Source organism: Microcaecilia unicolor, chromosome 1, assembly GCF_901765095.1.
Source record: "Microcaecilia unicolor chromosome 1, aMicUni1.1, whole genome shotgun sequence".
Classification (NCBI taxonomy): domain Eukaryota; kingdom Metazoa; phylum Chordata; class Amphibia; order Gymnophiona; family Siphonopidae; genus Microcaecilia; species Microcaecilia unicolor.
Window position 1 is genome coordinate 497,466,560 of NC_044031.1, and position 18,848 is coordinate 497,485,407.

The 18,848-nt window shown below is 43.2% G+C and overlaps 1 long non-coding RNA gene across 1 annotated transcript; it reads right to left on the minus strand.

Moving 5' to 3' along the window:
• Nucleotides 1-15,327, minus strand: LOC115460372. The gene is made up of 3 exons (XR_003940471.1): nt 15,040-15,327; nt 4,192-4,308; nt 1-470 (listed from the first exon to the last, which is right to left on the minus strand). It is a non-coding gene; the product is annotated as an uncharacterized LOC115460372 (long non-coding RNA).
• Between the last annotated feature and the right edge of the window lie 3,521 nt (nt 15,328-18,848).

Consider the following 18,848-nt stretch of genomic DNA (forward strand, 5'->3'; position numbering starts at 1 on the left):
CATAAACATTGTCATACAGGGCTCTGCCTATAACATCCATCAAACCTCGATGTAACTATACAGCAGTTTGCTAACTAACATGCATCATTTTTGAATTTTATATTTCAGCATTTTTATTATTTCCATCAGGGTGTATCTAAAATCAAAGATGTTAAAAAAAAATAAATGACATTTGCTAAATATGGCAGGCACGGTGCAAACATATGTAACTTAAGAACTGCTTCTTCCCTGCATCTTGCACGCTAAAACCCAATTAAAAAAATATAACTTAAAATGCTCAACTCCATAAAATTATTTTAATGCTCCTCATATGTCTTCTTTCATCATCTTTCAGCCAGCCCTTGTCTGTAGCTGTCTCTCTCTGAGGATTCCTCTTGCCAAGGATTAAGCAGGAAAATGGAAGTCACATAGCTTTTCAAAACCAACTCTACCCCCCGTCAGGAGGAGAAAGGACGTTGACTTGGGAATTTCTAGCAAAAAAAAAATAATTGATGGTGGTAGAATGGAGACAGTTAAAAGAAATACTGCAGTTTCCTACCTAGATGTATATTTCATTCAAGACTGCAGCTTGCAGCGGGAAGAAAAGGGAAATGGCTCTTCATTTAGTAGTTATAACTTTTCTGTGCTTTCCTTTTCCAAAAGGAACTTAATTTTATTTCTTAAGCCCTGGAAAGTTGGAGCAGAGCAGAGCTTCTAAAGAAACTAACCTATCAGCATCTTGTTGAGATGTGGACCAGGGATGGAAAATGCTTTGGTTTGAGAGCAGGTCACATTAGAGCTTTGAAAGCAGGGCTGGCTAAGCAAGGAGGGGAAAGGGGGAAAAGTCCCCACAAGGTGCAGCTCAGCTCCTGTACTTCAGCCGTCCCTCTTTTTCACAATGCTCCGTGAACCAAATGTGGACTTGGTGCCATGGGATTTACAGAGGGCTGGGTGGTAGCTCTTGAGCCATAGGTATCGTTTGCTTGCTTAGGGTCTTATTTATTAAGCTGCGCTGTAGGCATGCAAACTTTTTAGTATGTGTTTATCTTGTTGTATGGGTTTATCTTGTTGGGCAGACTGGATGTAATGTACAGGTGTTTTTCTGCCGTCACCTACTATGTTACTATCAGGCTTATTTTCGAAAGAGAAGGGCGGTCATATTCTGACCTAAATCGGGAGATGGCCGCCCTTCTCCCGTGGGCGCCCAAATCGGTATAATCGAAAGCCGATTTTGGGCGCCCCCAACTGAACTCCATCGCGGAGACGAAAAAAAGTTCCCGGGGGCATGTCGGAAGGGTAGCGAAGGCGGGACAGAGGCGTGCTTAAGAGATGGGCGCCCTCGGCCGATAATGAAAAAAAGAAGGGCGGGCGTAGCGAAAATTTGGTCCGCTTTTTTTGGACCCCTTTTTTTCACGAACAAGACCCAAAAAAATGCCCTAACTGCCCAGATGACCACCGGAAGGAATCGGGGATGACCTCCCCTGACTCCCCCAGTGGTCACTAACCCCCTCCCACAAAAAAAAACCAAATTTAAAAACTTTTTTTTCTAGCCTGTATGCCAGCCTCAAATGTCATACCCAGCTCCATGACAGCAGTATGCAGGTCCCTGGAACAGTTTTTAAGTGGGTGCAGTGCACTTCAGGCAGGTGGACCCAGGCCCAACCCCCCCCCCCCCCCCCCACCTGTTACACTTGTGGTGGTGAATGGGAGCCCTCCAACCCCCCCCCCCCCACCAAACCCACTGTACCCACATATAGGTGCCCCCTTCACCCATAAGTGCTATGGTAATGGTGTAGAGTGGTGGGGAGTGGGTTTTGGGGAGGGTTTGGGGGGCTCAGCACCCAAGGGAAGGGAGCTATGCACCTGGGAGGTATTTTAATGTTTTTTTTTAATTTGTAAAAGTGCCCCCTAGGGTGCCCAGCTGGTGTCCTGGCATGTCAGGGGGACCAGTGCACTACGAATCCTGGCCCCTCCCATGATCCAATGCCTTGGATTTGTTCATTTTTGAGATGGCCGCCTTCGGTTTCCATTATTGCGGAAAACCGAGGCCGCCCATCTCAAATCCGCTCAAATCCTAGGCATTTGGCTGGTCCCAACCGTATTATCGAAAGAAAAGATGGCTGCCCATCTTTTTCGATTATACAGTTGGGACCACCCCTTCTCGTGGCCGTTCCCAGAGATGGGCACCCTTACAGATGGACGGCCCCTTTCGATTATGCCCCTCTATGTGTGCTAATGCTAGAGACACCCATAGGAATATAATACAGCTTGGCTTAGTAAACAAGGCTCTTAGTTTGAGGTGGCAAAGGGTAAGGAAATCATTCGCGAAGAGGGTCCAATTTAGCATTAGCGCCCAAAGTATCTGGGTCAGGCATGCTGCCCTTTATACCCATCCCAAACTATGCCTTTGCCTGTATCTTTTTCCCAAACAAAGCCAATCACATAGCTCTTAAAAGATGATGAATGAATGAAAAGTAGTACTATACTTGGTGCAGCTCTTTATTTTTACACAACATAGATTTAAGGCAGCTTTGAAATATTGGTGGTTCTTGTGTGGATGCCAGGGCTAGATATGCATAGTTCATTAAATGAGAATGAGTCCTCAGTGCTTTTCTCAGTGCCTATGACTTCATAGTTCAAAGAAGTATTTATCAGCTTCTGCAATGGGATTGGTTAAAAAAAAAAAAAAAAAAAAAAAAAGACGCTTCCAGCTACAAATGTGTATGGTGACATGCATATAAAATGGCTCAGCACTGGTATAAAACTTGTAAAATTTTCTGGTTACACGATTTCACTGAACGTTTAGGATTCTTGCAGTCATCTTTGATGCTACCTTTTCCTTTCAATCTCAGATTTCCTCAGTGGTTATTTTCTGTTTTGTTTTTTAAGTACACCACTGCATTAGAGCTGGGCTAAATTCTATATATAGCACCTGAAAATTCCGCGCAGGAAAAAAAATATGCCTACATTTTATAGGATAGGTTCAATTTCTGTGTGGTATATAGAATTACGCCGAGTGCCTCTCCAAGCAACCAAATTTAGTTGCAGTCATTTACACTACGTTTTACTGGGCATAAATTCCAATGCCTAAATTAGGCGCAGAGCGGGTGTATTCTATAATGCATGTAGGTTTTAGAAATGCCTACACCCCCTTTCAACTATGTAACTTAGAATTTACATGCAGCATATTTCAGAAAACGCTTAGCGAGTTGTGTGGGTAAATCTTAATGTAAGTTAGTGCTGATAATTGCTTTAACATCCAATTGACAGTGCTGATTAGCTAGTTGACCATTTAAGGTATGTGCATTGTTATAGAATACACTTTGATTTTGTTTGGAAATTAAGGCATTGTATATAGAATCTGGCAGTAAACCTTGCTTTTCCTAATGTACTTGCACTGGCATATGATGGATGGTTTGCTTCCAGATCTGAAATAATGACAGTTCTATGGATCCATTTTTTCCTTTCTCTTTGATTATATTGTGATATATCTATTTCTTGTTTTTGTATTGTTGTAAACCCTTTTGATTTTCTGTTGAAGGGATTCTTTAACTAAGTTGTGACAAAAAGTGGCTGCACACCCTTACGTGTGTTTTTCCTGTGCGCTAAGGCTCTTTTTATCGTAGCCCTAAAGGAGGCAATTCTATATATGGCGCCTAAAATATCGACGCTGAAATCAGTGCCGACTAAGCGTATTCTATAATCGGTACCTACATTTAGGCGCCAATTATAGAAATGCTTAGTTGATATTTTAGTGCCAATATCCGCACACATCCATTTACGCCAATGAAAACCTGTTGTAAATCTCAGTGCGTAGATTTAGGCACACTGGGCCATATTCTATAGGTGCCTAAATTTTGGAATGCCCATGAAATGCATTTCCCCGCTTATAACCACACCTCTTTTTGCCTCCGCGCGTTAGAAGTTCGGTGCACATTGTTAGCAATTTGTGCGCCTAAATTCTAATCAGTGCCAATTTGTGCTCATTATTGCTTGTTACGTGCTGTTATCAGTGCTTATTAGCTTGTCAAGCCAATTAAGTTTTGTGCGTTGTTATAGATCCAAGCTGATTTCGGTGCCTAAATCTAAGCACACTATGTAGAATCCAGGGGAAAATGGACGATTTTCTATTTTTTTTTTGTATTAATAGCCATGCACTAATGTTGCCATTAGCGTGTGACCATTTAAAAAAATTACTGCATGAGCACTTACCATCACCCATTTTGTAGGCAGTAAGAGGTCACGTGGTATTTGCTGAGCAGTTAGCGCACGCTAATATAGATGTGCTGTTTAGCGTAGGCATTCCCACTCTCTAACCCCTGACGTTCCCTAAAAAAAATAAAAAATAGCGCACGATTATCACACTCACATTTGGCAATTACTGCAGGAGGCCTGAGCATGTCCCAAGGTATGCCATTTTAAGATGCATTAGGTGCGCACTGGAATCTAATGCAGCTTAGTAAAAAGGCCTCCAAAGGGTGATATAGAAAATGCTTTAATAAATATAAACCAAGCTTCTGTCTTCCTGTGTCTTTCACAAGTTTTCATAGTTAAGTCACAAAAAAGGTAACTGTGATGCTGCTTTACACTCGAGAGCCACAGACAAGGCTGTGATGTGCACATCTGGCGGTAAATCATGACTGGCAACGGTATTGGGCCAGTGTTTAGAGGCCCATAGGAATTCATTGCAGAACACTGAGCTTCTGATGGGAGACCAGATATCCTCCATCTCCTATATGTAGGTGACATACAGGCTCATTTTCAAAAGAGATAGATGTCCAAAAAGTGACATAAGTCAGCATTTTGACGTTTATCTCACAGAAACGTCCAAATCAGTATTATCAAAACCTCTTTTTGGACGTCTTTCTCTGACGTCTGTCAGAAGGACATCCAAATCTCAAGAGGGTGTGTTAGGGGCGTGTCCAAGGCCGGACTTGGGCGTTCCTAAGACATTGGCGTCTTTCATCAATAATGGGACTATACAAAGACATCCGAGACTAAAACTTAGATGTTTTGAGCTAGACCTGTTTTTATAACGAATAGCTGCAGCAGGAATTGAACCCACTTCCCCAGGATTAAAGTCTGCTGCACTAACCACTAGACTACTCCTCTACTCCACACAAGAGGTGCCCCAAATGACCAGATGACCACTGGAGGGACTCAGGGATCACCTCCCCTTCCTCCCCCAAATCACAAAACATTTCCTGTTCTGATTTTGGACGTTTTACAAAAAAAGTCCACATTCAGACTTGGATGTGCTATTCAAACAATGCCCCTTGTGCATTTGACTTGCCCAAAGTCACAAGGAGCAGCATTGGGAATTGAACCCATGTTGCCAGGATCAAAGCCTGCTGCACTAACCATTAAACCATTCCTCCTCTGTTTTGGACATCCTGCATTTGGACGTCTTTGTGTTTGAAAATGGCCGAAAATCAAAGATGTCCAAATCCAAAAACGTCCATGGTATTTTTGAAAACAAAGATGGACGTCCATCTTTTTTCAAAAATGACCTTTTCTCCGCCTCTGAATTTTGACATTTTACAAAGACGTCCAAATTCCAACTTAGACGTTTTCTTTCGAAAATGCCCCTCAGAATCTCCTTTGCACTTCTCTGCCACATCAGCATCAGCTGCATGACATCTGTGTATGGTGGCCATTTGTCTCTTAATGTATCCATTTTTTTGTTCAGTGAATGGAAAAGGGAATGGAAAGAGGAAAAATAAAACTTTACCTATCTCTGTGTGCTGGAGATCCAGCCTGTCTTTGATCTGCAGTTCTACAAATAGAATCCCACTCTCGCTGGCTTGATTACCTTTATTTGTATTTTTTCAAAATTTAACTTTCTTAGGGCCCTGTTTACTAAGCCACGTTCTAGGCGCGTTAGCATTTTTAATGTGTGTTAACCACGTGTGCGTCTTAATTGTGTACGTGCCTACAATATCCCTATAGGCGCCTACACGGTTAGTGTGCGCGTTAAAAGCCCTAACGCACCTTAGTAAACAAGGCCCTTAGTGTTAGCTCCACTGTTCTGAACTAATGGGTGTTATCCCTTCCTACCAGCAAATAGAGGTAAAGAAAACTGAATTCAGCCAGTGACATCACCAGCATAAGTGGAGGTTCTTCCTAGAACAATCCAGTATCTTTCTCTACTTTCAGCAGGTGGTAGATCGTGCTGATGGTTCTCCTTTTCCTGGCCTAAATTCCTTTTCTGCTGGCTGCGGCCCCACAGCGTGGTTGAGCATAATGGCCATTCCAAGGTCATAGTCTCAGGACTGTACCTGGTTGAGCTCGGAGCTTGACTATGAAGCCCCCAGTCACACTTTCTAGTGTCTCTGTATGAGGCTTTGTCTCGGTCCTGCGGGGCCTTGCCTGAGGGGGGTGGGTCACCATTCTCCCACTCCTCTTGCCCGTTCATTCTGTTTGAGTGTACTCCTCTCCCCCCAGAGGCTCCCTCTGCAGCTCCCAGGCTTTCCAAAAGTGCTCGCTTCGGCAGTACATATACAAAAAAAAAAAAAAATCAATTGGCCTGGCTAGCTTTATGCCCTTTGTCAGGGGTCAGTGCTATTTTAAAGAAATAAGTAGTGACTTTCCCTTTAGGAACACCTAGAGAGAGTTTGAGACAGCAGAGGTGCTGGAGCCCTTCTGAGGTAGGCCGGTACAGTCAGACAGGCCTGCATGCGTCTGTCATGTGGTAGAGCATACTGGTAGTGCATGCTGCGCAGCCTTCAGAGCCAGAAGCTGAGCAAAAATAATGGATTATTCCTTGTCATCAGCAGCAGACTAATCCAGAGACTTGTGGGTTATGACCATCTACCAGCAGGTAGAGCTACAGAATGGCAAACTGAACTTTGCCACTTAAGATGGTATGCACCTTGTTCAATCAATCAGTATTTTCTATCTCCAGCATGTGTCAGATGGTCTCTCAGAAGCTCCTGTTTTCTCCTGCTTCTCTGGCTCCTGTTCCGGGTTCCCTAGTTTAGTTGCACTTGGGGGCGTCTAGGCCAGTAGAGGTACCTAAATTGGGGTACACCTGGTGGTGCCAGGTTCCCCCCCCCCCCCCCCCACTTTCCCACCTCTTCTGCCAGTTCTTTCTTCTTCCTCCTCACAAAGCTTTGAAAAAAATGATGGAAGAGAGCAGATTTCTGCTTATGTGGCATTCTGGAAGAGAAGTGGTGTCTCTGCACTCTTGCAGCTGTCTGGATTCAGCCACCTGATTGGTGTCCGAAGGACTGCGGGTACTGATAAGGCTGACAAAATTGTATGAGCTTTCATTCTTCCACTCTGTGCTGTGTGGGTTAGTGCACCTGCAGCGGTACACTGTTTCTTTTTGAGCAACCTGTTTGGGGGTTTGCCTGTGTTTTCAGGACAGTACTGTTGCGGGAGTGATTTTAGTCCCTTTTTTTTTTTTTTTTTTAAACAGTACCTCTCTTTAGTCGGTGGCAGCCATTTTGTTCACGTATGAAGACGTATGAAGAGAGGCTTGCTGACCTGAACATGTACACCCTGGAGGAAAGGAGGAACAGGGGTGATATGATACAGACGTTCAAATATTTGAAAGGTATTAATCCGCAAACGAATCTTTTCCGGAGATGGGAAGGTGGTAGAACGAGAGGACATGAAATGAGATTGAAGGGGGGCAGACTCAGGAAAGATGTCAGGAAGTATTTTTTCACGGAGAGGGTGGTGGATGCTTGGAATGCCCTCCTGCGGGAGGTGGTGGAGATGAAAACGGTAACGGAATTCAAACATGCGTGGGATAAACATAAAGGAATCCTGTGCAGAAGAAAGGGATCCTCAGGAGCTTAGCCTAGAATGGGTGGCAGAGCTGGTGGTTGGGAGGCGGAGCTAGTGTGGGCAGACTTATGCGGTCTGTGCTGGGGCTGGTGGTTGGGAGGGGGGACTAGTGCTGGGCAGACTTATACGGTTTGTGCCAGAGCCGGTGGTGGGTGGCAGGGATAGTGCTGGGCAGACTTATACGGTCTGTGCCAGAGCTGGTGGTTGGGAGGCGGGGTTGGTGGTTGGGAGGCGGGGATAGGGCTGGCCAGACTTATACGGTCTGTGCACTGAAGAGGACAGTACAAATAAAAAAAGTAGCACATATGAATTTATCTTCTTGGGCAGACTGGATGGACCGTGCAGGTCTTTTTCTGCCGTCATCTACTATGTTACTATGTTCACTGGCCTCAATAATGGATTGCTCTTTCATCTTTGCTGTCTTCACATCATTTGGGCCTTTGTGGTGTGGACAGCGCTGGTTCCCTTTATTTAGTGGAGGTTTTTGTCTGCCTTTGTGATTTTGGCTCTTGGTTCCTTATCACATGGCAAATTTCCGCACAGAAGACGCCGGGAACTTGCTGCTCCCAGGTCACTCTCGGCTTCTCGGCTGCCCTTGCAGCCTTCTCTTCGGCGGCCTTCTCTAGGCTGCTCCTCCTGATGCGTTTTTAGTCTACAGCTCACTTCTCTTTCTGAGGCCTTGGCTATGCTGATGTTGGCTGTGCTTTTTTCCTGGGGGGGGGGGGGGGGGGGATTGTATTGCCTTCTCACCTCGAGCTAAGTAGCAACATCTCCTCATGGTTGCTTGGCCTGCATAGGCAACCTTCGACTTGTGCCTGCACTTGCAGGGGAATTTGCTGCCTTCAGCTGTGTTTACTGGTACTGGATTGCGGGGTTCCTTGTTTCGGTAGCTGTGGCTCTATGCTGACTGTTTTTTTTTTTTTCTCCTTCCTGAGGTATGGCCATTTTTCTCCCCTGATGCAGGGGCAGCTTGCGGCCTGTGTTTGCATGAGCATCTAGTGGTGCGCTGCGTTTTGGGGCATGTTGGTCATCCCGGCATAGTCTCCCTAAGGCGGCGATTCCATGTGGTATTGGGAGCCTTAGATGCCGGATGTCTGACCTGTTTTTTTCAGCTCCTGACTGCATTCATAGACTTCGACTTCAGCATTGTTTCCACCTCGCAGTTCTCTGCGCCTTTAGCCACCTTGGGGCTGTTCCATCCTTTAGCCACTTTGGGGCTGTTCCAGCATGGGTGATTGCCCTTCAGATATTTAGTACTTGAACTACTGGACTTCAGGCCACTGTAGCCTTGTAGCGTGGAGTGGGTGCCGGGTGGGATGCCCCCTGGGCACCTGGTGGGTTGCAATCTTCTGTTTTCTGCTGCTGATCGGCGGAAGACAGTTTGTGGCACTTTCACCTACCTTTTCATGGCCACTGTTCTGGAGCCCTCCTGCTGGGGGCTAGACAGGCTGCCTGGTGTCACTGCCCACTGCCAAGTTCCTGCTGTCTTGAGTGCCCTCTCTCTGTTGGGCAGGCGCCATGGTTGTCTTTTGTTTCTACAGGCACTCCTTCACTGTTAGCAGCTCCAGCAATGTCTGCCTCCGGCACTTCCTGTGGCTATTGTTGGCCATTGCCTCACAGTGACCGCTTCATCTCAGTGTACGGCTATGGTTGCTTGGCTAGCTCGTGGCTCTATGGTATCAGCAGAATTAGGCTCTTTCTTGGCTGTTGAGCTGTTTCTATGGTACATGTGGAGCATGGCTCCATTACTGTCTGTACAGTAGAGTTCCCCTTTCCACAAGCAGAGCAGCCCCAGTGTTTGGCTGTGGAGCACGGTTCTGGCTACATCTGGTGACCATATCACCATATGTGCCTTTCTGCTCTCAGTTCAGTTCTGTCTTGGGATGCTATTCCCAGTTTCCTCTGTCATTTGGAATGGCTCCATATCTGAATGAGGAGCAAACCCGCCTTTTTTTTTTCTCTGTGGAACACAACCCTAGTCCTGACTATTTACGAAATAAGATGTAAGAGATCTACCTGTACCAGAAATGGTTTTCAAGGGTAATGAATGGTGAACCTGGAAGACATACTGAGCCAAATTCACAAATTAAAGAGTAGTAAATCACCTGGACTGCATTGTATGCACCCTAGAGGACTGAAACAACTCAAACATGAAATTGCTGATCTGCTGTTAGTGATTTGTAACCTGTCATTAAAATCCATAGTACCTGAAGATTGGAGGGTGGCCAATGTAATGCCAGTTTTTAAAAAGAGTTTTAGGGGTGATGTGGGAAATTACAGACTGGCAAGCCTGACGTTTGTGCCAGGCAAAATAGTGGAAACTATTATAAAGAATAAAATTATGGAACACAGAGAATAAACATGGTTTAATGGGACAGAGTCAGCATGAACTCAGCCAAGGTAAGTTTTGCCTCACCAATTTGTTTCATTTCTTTTAAGGCATGGATAAAGGTGAGCTGATTGATGTAGTGTATCTAGATTTTCAGAAAGCTTTTGACAAAATCCCTCATGACAGACTCCTGAGAAAATTAAAATGTTATAGGTTAGGAGGCAATGTTATAACATAGTAACATAGTAAATTATGGCAGATAAAGACCTCGACGGTCTATCCAGTGTGCCTAACAGTCACACTCATTATCAAGTCATGCTTAAACCAACAATGAATGTGATATACAGTGCTTGATTGTTGTCTTTCTTTGGCATTTTCTGGGATATAGACCATTGAAGTCTGCCCAGCCTTGTCCTTACTGCTGAAATTGCAGTCGAAGCCCACTCCAGCCTATCCAAATCCATCTTTTCAATTGCAGAACAAAGGCCATAAAAGTCTTCCTAATACTGTCCTCATGTTCCAAATTACTGGAGTTTCTGTCAAAGCCCTGTCCAGCCTATCATAAACTGGATTGCCATATATGGGACCCGGACTATAAAAGCCTGCCCAGGACTGGCCTTGGTTCTTCACAGCCAGAGTTGCCAACTAAAGCGCTACTCGACATGCAAACACACATGCAACCATTTAAGTTCTGGGCTTTTCTTTTTTTTTTTTTTTATACCATTCATTTTGTAGTTAGAGATCCTGTGTTCATCCTGCACTTTTTTGAATTCCGTCAGTTTTTTTCTCCATCACCTCCCTTGGGAGGGTATTCCAGGCACCGACTAACCTCTTCATGAAAAGGAATTTCCTGACATTACTCCAAAGTCTACCACCCTACAACCTGTTGTAGGGTTAAATGGCCATTTTTCTCATAAGAACATAAAAATAGCCATACTGGGGCAGACCAAGGGTCCATCTAGCCCAGTATCCTGGTTCCAACTGGTCAATCCAGGTCACAAGTATCTGACAGAAGCCCAAATATTAGCAACATTCCAAGCTGCCAATCCCAGGGCAAGTAGTGGGCTTCCCCCATGTCTATCTCAATAGAAGACTATGGACTTTTCCTCCAGGAACTTGTCCAAACCTTTTTAAATCCCAGATACGCTAACTGCTGTTCCTACATCCTCTGGCAACGAGTTCCAGAGCTTATCTATTCTTTGAGTGAAAAAATTTTTCCTCCTATTTGTTTTAAAAGTACTTCCATATAATTTCATCGAGTATCCCCTGGTCATTGTACTTTTTGAAAGAATGAAAAATCAGTTCACTTTTAACTGTTCTACGCTACTTTGGGATTTTGCTGATACTTACCTGATAAATTTTCTTTGTCGGTGACACTGTTCTGAAGTCCCGCCCTTGGAAGACTTCGGCCCAGGGTTCTGTATGTGCACTGTGCTTCCTTTTCAGTGCTTAAAAAAATAAAAAAAAAAGAAATTCATTTTGTGATTGGCAGCCATACAGCTTCCTGTGATATGGCTATATCCTGCTGTATGCAGGGTAGCGAGTTCAACTCTGTGATGTTTTGCTTGCTTAATTATCATTGCACCTGCAGTAGTTGATGGAGAATGGGTGTGTTACAAAGGGACCATCTGCTGCTTGGGCAGATGCATACTGGATTGTTCCAGGGAGCACCTCTGCTTATTCTGGTGATGTCACTGGCAAAATTCAGTTTTCTCTACCTCCACTTGCTGCTAGGAAGGGATAACACCCATTGGTTCAGAACAGTGTTGCTGACTAACGAAAAGAACATTATCAGGTAAGACATAATTTTCTCTTTTTGTGAGAGTGGTGAGAACCCTACTTTATCATCTGAAAAATCAAAACGTTAAATTCAGTGAGGTCAGGATGAGGCTTATTTTGGCAGAAAGTTATGAAAGCTGGAGTGGAGTTTAAAAGAAAACTCATTGATAATATCTGTGCCGGGTGTTAAATAAGGGTGGGCATCCAGAACATTTTAGTTTTGCTTGGGTTTTTTTTTTTTTTTTTTAACTTTTTCATTTTGTTTTGATATGATCGTCTATATAGAGTAGCATTTAGTATGGATCCCGTGCCTAACTTTTGGGTGGCAGACTTACGCCTGCTAAAACCTGGTATAAATGCCGGTTCCAAAGTTAGGTGTGGTTAGGCAATATTTTGTAATTCTATGCAAAACTATTCGGAATGCCCCTGACACGCATATGGCTATGCCTCCTTTTGAGATATGCACCTGAAAGTAAGTGCCTTATAGAATAGCGGTGCATCCAGATGTGCATGTAAATGTTAATGAGTGTCAATTAACATCAATAATTGGATGTTAATGTCCAATTCTTGATGGTTCAGAGCTCATTTTCCAATTATTTGCATTCGCATCTCAGATGCATGCTCACACTTTAAACAGGGCATAGAGGCTATACAGTCAGGATGGAGCAGCAGGTACAACTCTGGCTGCCTTTTGGGCACACTGGATGGATCATACAGCGTATGAGGGCGATTTAAGTTTTGCTTTGATTCCATTCCCTTTCTGTATTGAGATCTTCTGTGTTTATCCCATGTATTTTTGACTTTCATCACAGTTTTTATACTTGGCATCTTCTCTAGGAGGTATTCAAGGCATCCATAGCCCTTTTATTATGTGCATCTAGATTTTAATTATGTTTTTTTTCTTCTTACTGTAATACTTTTTGTAGCTTGTGAAGGTTTTTGTTTGTGACATACACAAAAAAAAACTAATTATGTGTAACCACCAAGGGGTTAAAGTTTAAAATGTACCTGGGACGCCTCCGAAGGTGGCTGAGGTCCGGGAAGGAGCGGTGTTCGCCGTTGCATTGACAGTGTCGGCAAACGCAGGGGCGTTTTCCTTTAGTGAAGGGGAGCTGAGGCGGTGATCTGGCCATATCAGGCCGAATTGGAGGAGGCAGCGAGAGCAGTGCTACGCAAGGGGGGGCTGCTGGAAAGAGAGGGTCCGAGGTTCTGCGGCAGCCAGCATTTTTGGCAGGGCTGGGGCTGCAGGCATCGGAGTCGTCAGCTGTTTATCGGTAGAGGGGAAGCCCGGGGAAAGCTTGGGGAGTGTTCTGGGCTCTGATTGGCCCTGCGTCGGCGTCTGACATCAACGTAATGATGTCAGATGTTCGTTTTTGATGCAGGCTCCGGAGATTCCTTATTCTTAAAGGGAACCGGCTCTATTTAAGCTACAGAGCCGGTTCCGAAGAGAATAGAGACACGGTGAGGGACCAGAGAGAGTGCTCCAGTGCACTCTCACAGCGTTTTCATTTTTATTTTAAGAATGGCCGGTCACAAAATCAGCGCTGCACATGCTGAATATGGAGGAGGGCCGGGTGCAAAGTAGGCACGAGCCAGTTGCTAGCTCGTGACAGAGCTGGGCAGGAGGCTCATGCCAGAAAGAAAAAAAATATTTTGGGCACTTGAACACTAAAGGGTACTAATATTTTTATTTATTTAAACAGCTGTTTATTTATATATGTTCAGAAAATATTTAATATAATTTGAAAATGCTGTGTTTATGTGTTGGGAGCTTAGAGTGACTGAGGCTCGTGCTTAGAGCTCGAGCTCGGGGTAGAGACGTCATTAGGTTCTAAACAGTTTTTTAGTACAGTTGGGTGGGTATTGAGTATGTGGAAGAACGCAGTAGTCTGTGTCCCTCCATAAAAGTTGTACAAAATACTTAAAAGTAGAGAAAAACTGTAATTCATGATTGGATGAGGTGTGTGTATGCACAGAGTTATAGTAGTTAATTACAAAGATTGATCGGTTGATTTTGGCTCTGAGGTGTGTGAATGAGAGACTGAGCTGGAGGTAGTTCACCTAAATTTAAACCTTACTACCTTAATTTATCTCAGTCCATAGACCGCTATTAAATGGACTGGAAAAATTCCTCATTTTTAGGTATAACTTGTCTGGAATGTTTTTACGTTTGGGGAGCGTGCCAGGTGCCCTTGACCTGGATTGGCCACTGTCGGTGACAGGATGCTGGGCTAGATGGACCTTTGGTCTTTCCCAGTATGGCACTACTTATGTACTTATGTACTTATGTATTTGGAATTGGTGTGACCTTAAGGTCTGTAAAGCCCATTCTAATAGGAACTAAAGCACCGAGTTGTTTAAGTGGAACAGCTGACTCAGTGTCTAAATTTTAAGTTGGCTGATCTTCTTGAAAGAGGAAAGACAAACAAATATTACCTATTTTAAAAGAAAATGAGTTGAAACTCCTATATTTTTTGTTACATTTGTACCCCGCGCTTTCCCACTCATGCGGCTTACATGGGGCAACGGAGGGTTAAGTGACTTGCCCAGAGTCACAAGGAGCTGCCTGTGCTGAAGTGGGACTTGAACACAGTTCCTCAGTTCCCCAGGACCAAAGTCCACCACCCTAACCACTAGGCCACTCCTAGTGGTTAAAAAATTCAAGGAAAGTTAAGAGATTCCTGAATTACATTGTTAATGCCTGGTAATTGCTAACAGGTATTGATATAAAATAAATAAATAATAAATTATAAAATAATTTGGGGTTTTATAATTCCTTTTGGGAACTTTATTGAGGGTGGGTTAAAGCTTAGGGATTCCTAATTATATTTTTATTTCCACGGGGTAGCTAGTAAATAGGAAATAATAACTGTATACAATTTAAGGCCATATATATAGGGAATAGGTTTTTTCCCTTTAAGTTCTTTGAGTTAGAGTAGTAGGTGTGTGAAGCGGATCTGCCATCAAGTTCAAGTTAGCCAGATCTACTATCAAGTTCATGCTGGCCAGTGAAGATGGTACCCAACGTAAAGAAAGAAGAGGATAGAAGAATTAGAAGAAAGCTAAAGAAAGTATCCTTTCATCCTTCACTACTAACACTTGAGAAAGAGACTTACCAGGGGTGGGAAGTAGAATCAAATTACAGACATCATACTTACCTTGCATGCACGACCAAAGAAGAACCTAAAAACCAAAATAAAGCAAAGAATCAGCTCTTACAATTTAAGGAAAAAATTTGAATTTATAATGCTCTGATTTTGTTAAAAGAACATATGTTTGCTGTTGTTTAAGAGAAACACTTATTTGACAAGTTTCTTTGAATGTTGGTGGAGTAGATAGTTGTCATTCTAGAAGAGAAAAACAAAAGTTTCATGTTAAAGTGAGTTACTTGAAAGTTAATAAATTCAATTGCTTCAGAACTTAGCATTTGCTTAACTGAGTTTTTTTTATTTTAGTTAAATTCCTTTCTTGTTTTAGAAACAAGAAAGCGAGCTAGTTTTAATAAATGAATCTCACCTCTGTTAGTTTTACAAAGGGTCACCCGAGGTACTGTTAGGGTATTTGTAGGGTGAACCATTGTTTCCGGAGATGAGGTCACATATGAATAAGATTGACCATATTATATATATATATATATTTTTTTTTTTGTTTGTTTTTGTTTTTTTGTTTACAGTAAAGTTTTACAAGAGCTGTGTCACTGCTCTTGGAAAGTAACCGTTACCTCACATAGCCTTTGTTTTTCTTACTTCATTAACCAGACCAAGCTGCTAGATATAACCAAAGTTTTTTTTAATTTTTCTTTCTACAGCGATTATTCTCTCCTGAGAGCCCCAGAAGGAGCACAAAACTTCTCCCATGTCCTTTTTTCCTTCCAGCTGCACATCTGGGTTCAGCATTTATATATTCATTTCCTCCTGCTGTTTCTCTGCCACTGATGCATTGTTTCACATTACTTTTTTAATGGTGTGCAGCCCTACCAAGTGTGACTGACTCTCCATATGAAAGTGGAGCACAGGTTATTAGACATTCAGCTCGTAATTGTCCATTATATGTGCATAGGCTAAATGTACTTATTTGCATGTTCTCATACATATCAGCAATAACAATAAAAGTGTTTGATAGTGAAGAATAGTTCATTAAAATCAGTAATTATTGTGGAGAAATGTGATGCCATTAATGTGTAGGCAGCATTGCTAATTTTCTGTTCATTTGAAATGTAATGTTCACATGCATTCTTTGAAGATATCTTCCCAAGCTAGCCCCTTGACTCTGCCATAGAGTGCCAATGGTGATTTCTGCATGAAGGAATGTGGGCATGTTGCAGGGTGATGTTTGTGGACCCCAGGAAGCAAAGGGAATTGCTCCTTCAGGCCCTTCAAAATAAGGTCCCCCTTAGAGGTTTACTCACCATCACTAAGGAAACTGCAAGTACCGTCAACACCTGGTCTATGAGGGATGACAATGCTTCTCGATGAACAAGCGCTGGGGATGTAGAGTCCTCATCAGGACAGACCTACCCAGAGTCCAAAAAGGGAAACACTCCTGGAAAATTCACATATCCCCCAAACATTCTCTGCAAAGGAAAATGTTGGAATCCTGAACCCCTGTTTTAAAAGCGTTTCCATTAATTTACTTACCACAAAAGTCAGACTTACCGGCCTGTAGTTCCCAACCCCTTCCTTACATCTGCCCTTCTCCAGTCCTCTGGGACCACTCCCAACTCGAAAAGCATTGAAAAGGTCAAAGAGCTTCTCCTACCTGGTTAACTAGCGCTGAACACTGACCCCAGTATTTTGAATATTCTGTTTAAATTAACCATCATTTTAGAGTGGAAGGAGGACCTTCAAAACTGCACAGAAGACTAGCTCTGTCACTTTAATTCCAGTGTGCCAAGATGCTTGCTTTTACTGCTCGCCTCAGACACTGACATGAACTTGCTGTCAAAGCCTTTCAAGTTTAAGGCTGACATTAGGTGGAATGACCAGGACTGTCATTTCCTTCATGTCTGAGGGCCAGTACTAGGTGCCTTCTCTTCTTGCTATGTCATTCAACATAGACTGCCAGTACGGACATGCTGATGTGTTGAACTTGTCTAGAATGTGGATATATTTATTACCAAGAATACCAACTATAAATCTCATTTGGACAAAAATGAACGCCTTTCCATTCCACAAGGCTGTATTCCATAGTGTCCCACAGATCAATCCAGAGACTTGGGGGTTGTGTCCCTCTACCACAGGTGGAGATAGAGAAAACTCCGAGGTTTGCTATATGTGGACCTGTGCAGCCAAGTAAACCACAGTTTCCTTAGCGTCCCTCCGGACCGGCCCAGAATGTGACTGATGGGTTGTGCACGCCTTCCAGCAGGTGGAGACTGAGAAAAAAACTTGCCAGCTAGAGAAAGATCCAGTAATCTCTGTCTCCAGCAGGTGGAAGGTGGTGAGCCCTTCAATCTCAGTCTTTTTCTATTCTGTACTTTATTTCTCTTTGTTGTAAAAGGTTCATTGTATAGCTGAATTAGTTCTGTGCATCTTTAAAAACAAAAACAAACCTATTTTACAGAGGCAAGGGCCCGTGGGGGTCTCGTAGCACCTTGGGGGTGTTACACTCGGGGGGGGGGGGGGGGGGGGAGTCCCTCCCCCCATATCTTCCCTGATATTTTTTGCTGCCGGGCTTCTTTAGTTATTTGGAGGAGTGTGGTAGCCGTGTTAGTCCACTCTTAAGGTTATCAATAGAAATCAAACAAAATAAAACATGGAAAAGAAAATAAGATGATACCTTTTTTATTGGACATAACTTAATACATTTCTTGATTAGCTTTCGAAGGTTGCCCTTCTTCGTCAGATCGGAAATAAGCAAATGTGCTAGCTGACAGTGTATATAAGTGAAAACATTCAAGCATTACTATGACAGTCTGACAGGGTGGGAGGATGGGGATGGGTAGGAGGTATGCATGGGGACATCAAAGCATATCATTGATATTCTAACAGGATGGGTGTGGTGTGGATAGGTGAGGGGTGGGGTGATCAACAGAGACATACAGCTTTATGGTTTATAATGGGCTAGGAACCGCAGATCCTTGTTAAGTCCTTTCTGTTGGGTGTTAAAATATTCAATCATTCTGACTTCAAAGGTCTTACGTTCTTGTATGGTTTTAAAGTTACCTTTCAGTATTCTCACTGTGAAATCACTGGTACAGTGTCCTGATTCTGTAAAGTGCTGTCCCACCGGGGTGGGGGCCCTAATGGCTGTATTGTTCATGTGATGTCTATGTAAATTGAATCTTGTCTTAAGCATCTGGCCTGTTTCTCCAATATAGCATCCTTCGTTACATTTTTTACTCTGCAAACGCACTAGTCAGAAACTAAGAAATGAACTTATACATCAACTCTACAAGAAAAAAAGAATAATACAAACCCAAAGGGATGTAATCATGAGGAACATGGAGGAATTACATCCACACCTTGTGAACCAACTTAAAGAGGACCTACATAACATCCAAGGAGAAAAACAATACATTGGTATCCGCAAAAAGGAAATAAAGCTATATTCTCTTTTTCAAAATCAAAGAGAGAGAAACTGCTTATCCTTGAATAGCTACAGCTCTGCAGAACCAACATCCCCAGACACCTTGGAGACATACACATCTGAGGCATGTGAAAATCAGAGCCCAAACAAACCAGGGAATACTGATCACACCTTTACAGATGCAAACCAAATGGGGATAATAAACCTCTCGAACCATCAATTATCACAGCATGAGGTCTCTGTGCTCTCCAAAGGGCTCTCATTCTGCCCATCGAGGAAACTAGATGAAATCCAACTATACTCAGACCTAGAAGAATTCTTTAGAAAAATGCGCCTTAAAACACATTTCTATAATAAAGGGACACCAAACAGACCAGAATACAGTCTTAAACAAAAGAACACTTATTTCACCCCACAGGAGGGACAAAACTACAAGCTG